This window comes from Tenrec ecaudatus, unplaced genomic scaffold (genome assembly GCF_050624435.1).
Source record: "Tenrec ecaudatus isolate mTenEca1 unplaced genomic scaffold, mTenEca1.hap1 Scaffold_2713, whole genome shotgun sequence".
Lineage (NCBI taxonomy): Eukaryota > Metazoa > Chordata > Mammalia > Afrosoricida > Tenrecidae > Tenrec > Tenrec ecaudatus.
In genome coordinates, this window is record NW_027458885.1 from 15,016 (window position 1) to 21,080 (window position 6,065).

The following is a 6,065-nucleotide window of genomic DNA, read 5'->3' on the forward strand; positions in this document are numbered from 1 at the left end:
TAGGTTTCCCACAGGTAGTGTGACTTGCAAATTGAGGCACAGAACAAGCAAGGCAGCCGCATACTGGTCCGGTGATCAAAGAGCAAACAACAAGAAAGGCGAGGCTCGCCAAACCATTTATCTCTCTGCCCTTCAATTAATCCCACACATGTTTATCAGCCAGTTTGGCACAAAAAACTAACTACCAAGAAAACCAAAGCCTCAAGGAAGCAATTAGTCCAAAGGAAGAATGGCCCATTAACAAAAAAAGCCTGTTCTAACCTGAGACCAGAAGAACTAGATGGTGCTCAGTTCCCACTACCAACCACTCTTAAAAATTTTATTCTTGTTTTGTTTATCTTTAATCATTTTATTAAGTGCTCATACAACTCTTATCACAATTCATACATACATCAATTGTGTAAAGCATATTTGTACATTCATTGCCCTCATCATTCTCAAAACATTTGCTCTCCACTTAAGCCACTGGCATCAGCGCCTCATTTTCCCCCCTCCCTCCCTGCTCCTCCCTCCCTCATGAACCTTTGATAATTTATAAATTATTATTTTGTCATATCATGCCCTGTCCGACATCTCCCTTCACCCACTTTTCTGTTGTCCATACCCCAGGGAAGAGGTCACATGTAGATTCTTGTAATCTGTTCCCCCTTTCCAACCCACTCTCCGTCTACCCTCCCAGTATGGTCACTCTCACCACTGGTCCTGAAGGGATCATCCACCCTGGATTCCCTGTGTTTCCAGCTCCTATCTGTACCAGTGTACATCCTCTGGTCTAGCCAGACCAACCACTCTTAAGAATAGGAAATAATAGAATGGATTTTTGAAAAAAGCCAAAAGAAAAATATCAGACATTGCTCTGAAAGAGACTAGAGGAGATTCAGGAAAAAAGAAAATAAAGCAACGCACGAGCCGGCCGAGCCAGAACCGTGGGGCTGGGCTGGAGTGAAGGTGGCTACGAGCCCTCGTGCTGGGATGACAGAAGACGAACCTGATTCTAAGAGCCCGAAGGCTGGGGGGAGGGCTCCCCGAGGGCCCCCCCCCCAGGTAATGCGGAGGCGGGTGAGCCCACCACCCTTCTTCAGAGGCTCCAAGCTACCATTTCCAAGGCCTTGCGAACAAAGTGGAGGGGATTCTGCAAGATGTACAGAAATTCTCAGACAACGACAAGCTGTATCTCTACCTTCAGCTCCCCTCAGGGCCCAGCACTGGAGACAAAAGCTCAGAGGCCAGCACACTCAGCGACGAGGAGTATATTTATGCTTATAAGTGGATCCGCAACCACCTGGAAGAGCACACAGACACCTGTCTGCCAAAGCAAACTGTGCACGAGCCTCGCCTGTTGCAGCCCACTCAGCACAGCCAACTTTGGCAAAGCCATCAGAGAGATTTTCCCTGACATCAAGGCCCGGAGGCTGGGTGGCCAGGGCCAGTCCAAATATTGCTACAGTGGCATACGAAAAAAGCCCATGGTATGTATGCCACCCCTGCCCGGACTTGACCTGAAGGGCCCCCGAGAGCCCAGAAATGGGCCCAGAAGTGACCCAGGCACCGCGGGATGAACTGGTAGATGCAGCCTGCGCCCTGACCTGTGACTGGCCAGAGCCAATCCTGAAACGGTCCTTCAGTTCCATCGTAGAGGTCGCCCGCTTCCTGCTTCAGCAGCACCTCATCTCTGCCAGATCCGCCCATGCGCATGTGCTCCAGGCCATGGGGCTTGCTGAAGAGGATGAACATGGCCCCCGAGAACGGTTATCGAAATCCAAGAGCGGTGTAGAGAACCTGGAGGGCGGAACCCGAAGAAATCAGAGGGACCAGCCCAGCCTTCCAAGGAATTGGAAGCCCGGGCTGGGCCTGGCCCCCTAGGGCGTGGAGAACGGGAGAAGAGTGTAGTCGAGAGCCCGGCCCCAGCAGCCAGTGACCCCCAAGCTAAGTCCCTGGTGGCTCGACTCCCTCTGCTCCTCCCCCGGACCTCTTGCTCACATATCCAGTCAATTCGAGTCTCTCCACCTATTCTGCCCCCAAGCTCTCTCAAGGCCCCTTAAAAGTGGCTACATTGCCTTTGCCCAGCAGGGCTGGGGTTCCTCAGGCGGCAGTGCCCATCATTAGCATGACCTTACCAGCTGTCCCGCCTTTTCCTGGGACTGGTGAGCTCCACCTGTGGGTCTCCCTCAGCCCGAAGCATGGAGAACAGGGAGGTAGGCACAGCCAGCGACCCGGGACCCCATGACAAGGGCGTCAAGAGGACCGCTGAAGGACCTGTGAGGGAGGCCAGGGGGCAGGGCCTGCCAACAAAAGCAGCGAAGCAGGATGGAGAGGATGTAGGAGCTGATGCCAAAAGAAGGTGGGGGAGTCCTCGATAAAAATCAGGTGGAAGCGGGGGAAAGGAATTCTAACCCCGGAGAAGTCAGCAGCTGCCCCCGACTCTGCCCGGTCAAGGTTACCACTGGAGACATGGCGCTCTGGAGCGGCAAGCAACTCCTCGGGAGGGTCGGAGGGGACAGGGCTAAAGGGTGAGGCCGAGAGGGGGACAGTGCTTGCCCAGGGTCAGGAAGATGGCGCTATTCCCAAAGGAGTAAGGGGCTCTAGTTCTCGACATGCCAAAGAAGCAGGGGAGAAAATTATTGTCACCCCCAAAGTGAGTGTCATCAAGGGCAGTAGAAGCCCCAAAAGAGGCCCTTCCGTTGGGAAAGGGAGAGGCAGAGAGTGCCACACAGGATAGCAAAGGCTTCAAGGGGCATGTGCTTCCAAGTCCCTTACCCCATGACTGGAAGGACCCCAAAGCAACCCCCTCGTGAAAGGTGGGGAAGAGAATTTAAGTGTGTATACATACATATGTCAACTCTGCCTGCTTAGTAGAAGCCCCTTTGCACTTGCTTCTCATTTGACCCATTCTCTGTACAGCTGCTGAGTCACCTCGTCTTGCCTCTGACCCCGCCAGCTTGATACCTTTGCCTTCTATGTCACTAACAAAACTCTAGTGACCTTCTTACCTGGATCCCTGTGCTAATCTGTGGGAAGATAGGGCTAGGTAGGATAAGTATGATGGATGTAAAGCTTAGGAATCTTGGTTTTAAATCATAAAAAAACCCAACTCAAACTGGCTTAAGAATCAAAAGGCTTTATTGTCACAGATACCTGTAAACTTCAGAGGTTAGGGTTGGCTCCAGGTGAAGCTTGATCCAGGAGCTCAGTCTATGTCAAAGTACCTAATTTATTTTATTCTTTATGCTCCACTTTCTGTAGGATCACCTTAAGGCCGGCCACCTCGTGACTGCCAGCGCTCCTGGGGTTCCATGTGCCCTCGTTAAGTGGGGGTTCTTTGTGACGGGGCTCCCAGCATAAGCCCTTTAGATCCACTCTGCTCAGGTCAGCCTGAGATATACATCCATCCCTAACCAATCCCTGTGGCCTGAGGACGATGCATGCTCATTTGCTTACTCTACACCATGGACTACACTGTGCTTTCTTTAAAAAGGCCAGTCTCTTCAGTCACCAGGCCTAAATGAAAACCGTAAGGGGGGAGTTGCAGAGGAGGATGCTGCTAAGAAAGACAAGTGATCAGCGAGACCTACTGCCTGTATCCATCATAGTCTTCCTCTTGATCGGGTCTCAGAAGGAACAAGAAGGGGGTCATTCCCCTTTAGGGACTCGCTCTCTAGGCTCCGTATGAAGAATGACAGTCCCTTGCTTCCATCTCTTCTCAGAGTGGAGCAGCTTCCCTTTCGTGTTTCTGAACTTCCCTTTTCCCCTCATTACTAGTACACCTCCCCCACCATCTTTCACCAGGACTAGTAAAGCTATTGACTTCCTCTTCATTTCATTAAATTCATTCTGTATCCCCCCCCCAAGAAAAGAGACTAGAGGAGCCCCAAAGACCATTGCCCTGGGTCAATGCCTAACTTGAGACTACAGACCCTTCTTGATGTCAGCATAGCACCATAAAGCAAACACTAACGCCCATGAAGAACATGCTTCCTAGAATAACCGACCACATGCGACTCACAGGACAGCATGTGCCCAAAGCCCAAGATGAGAGGGCAAGGAGGGACAGGAACAAGAAATGAGGAAACCCAGGGACGAAAGAGGGAGAGTGCTGACACATTGTGGGGGTTGCAACCAATGTTAGGGAACTCTTCCTCTGTGGATTATTGATTGGAAAACTAATTGGCTATGGAAACTTCTACTAAAGTTAAGTGTTAGAAAAAAAACCCAACAAATCGGATTGTAACCATGGTGCTACTCTGTCTCCCTTGCTAGTTTGTGTTGGCTTCTGCTGTCTGCATCATCTAGGTTTAACCCTTGGGCTCTTGGAGCAGTTTCATCCTGCACCATGCTGCTAAGGTGCGACACTAGCCGGAGGCTGCAAAGTAATGACCATGCATTGTTCCTGTCAGTCACCTCACAACCTTGCCAGCGCACATTGCCAATGGTCAGTCATGTCACAACCTCGTGAGCATGCATTGTCTTTTGTTTTCTGGTCAGGAGGCCTAACAAGATCTGAACTCACAGATCAGGCCTTGGCTGTCGCAGCCTCATTCAGGACTGTGGAGTAGAAGCTGGATCGAACCAGACATAGAGTATGAGCTGAGGCTGGTCATCTGGAGACATGGAGTAGATAAGCAATCCCTGTGTAAGGTCAGAAGGTGAGGTATGGCCAGTCCCGCCCCAACTTAGCCTGTGAGCTTCGGAGAACCACAGGACAGTGGATGGAGGCAGCCCACAGGAAGATCCCGCATGGGCATGTCCTCTTAACACATTGACCCTACACCCTTCTAAGCAGGGTCCATTTCAAGCTTATCACCTCCTCCCAGGTCGGGCTTGGGAGGGGCTGAGAGGCCTAAGAGAAGCAGAAGTACACACAGAACTAGTGTATTATTTTTACCCACTGCATGACACTCAATCACAAGGCTTTATCTAGTCACGAACATTTAGATTGTCTCTCTTTGTTCTATTAAAAGCAAAGCTGCGGTGAATAAATTCTACTAGCCTCCACTGAGCACTTCATTTTCCCCAGGTCTGCTTTTACATACTCCGGTACGTTGTATAGGTTTTATTACTAGGCAGTGCACGTTTCATGTGCATTGCCCCGCCCCCCGCCCCCTAGGCAGGTTATAGTTGTTATTGGTGGGGACTTGGGATGGCCTTTTAAATGCATACATTGTATTTTGATATTTCCAACTCGGCCACTTTCTCCTCTTGTGCCCAGCTTGGCAACAGTAGGGGTCCTTGTGGGTTAGAAAGACCTGTCCTTTAAGAGTATGGAAGTACTTGCGTACATTTTCTTTTAAAATGTACCTGTTTTTACCCACTCAATGTGATTAAACATTCTGTGTTTGTTTGTTTGTTTACTGTGAGAGTTCCTTTAGCACACTGTATGTGAAAACTGGACACTGACCACGGAGCACAGAGAAGAATGGATGCATCCGAATGACAGTGTTTATTGAAGAATATGAACATTTCCATGGATGGTCAGAAGAACAGGTACATCTGCTTTAAAGAAATGCAGCCAGAATTCCCCTTAGAAATGAGGATGGAGAGGTGCTTACTGCGAACACGTCATCAGGAAGGGACCAGACGTTGCAGAGGGTAAAATAGAGGGTCAGCGAACAAGTGGAAAACCTTCAACCAGAGGGACTGACACAGTGGCTGAAACAATGGACTCAAACGTAATGCCAATTTTGAGCAAGGCACAGGACTGGGCAGTGTACATAGAGTTACCACAAGTCAGAACTAACTCAGTGGCATCTACCAGCCACAACAGAAAGCTCAGCTTGATCACCCAAATTGTTAGCCACTGGAACCGATGAAATGTATTGAGCTGTCTGTCTCCCCTACCATGATGTGAAATCTACCTTGATAATACAACAGATTCTTCTATTTATTGAATCTCTTTTCCAATTTTCTCTCCTGATTCATTGATCTGTTGGTTTATTCCTGGATCAGTACTAGGACTTTATTTCTTATTAGAAAAGCTATAAAGGCTTATTACAGAAAGATCAGCAAACACACAGATGCAAATACATACACACATAATAAGCAAAACTCACTTATGATACCATCTACAG

The 6,065-nt window shown here is 49.3% G+C and overlaps 1 pseudogene; it reads left to right on the plus strand.

The window, feature by feature from the left end:
- The first annotated feature begins 972 nt into the window (after window positions 1–972).
- On the plus strand, window positions 973–2,795 carry LOC142436440 (DNA-binding protein RFX5 pseudogene; annotated as a pseudogene).
- Window positions 2,796–6,065: the final 3,270 nt, after the last annotated feature.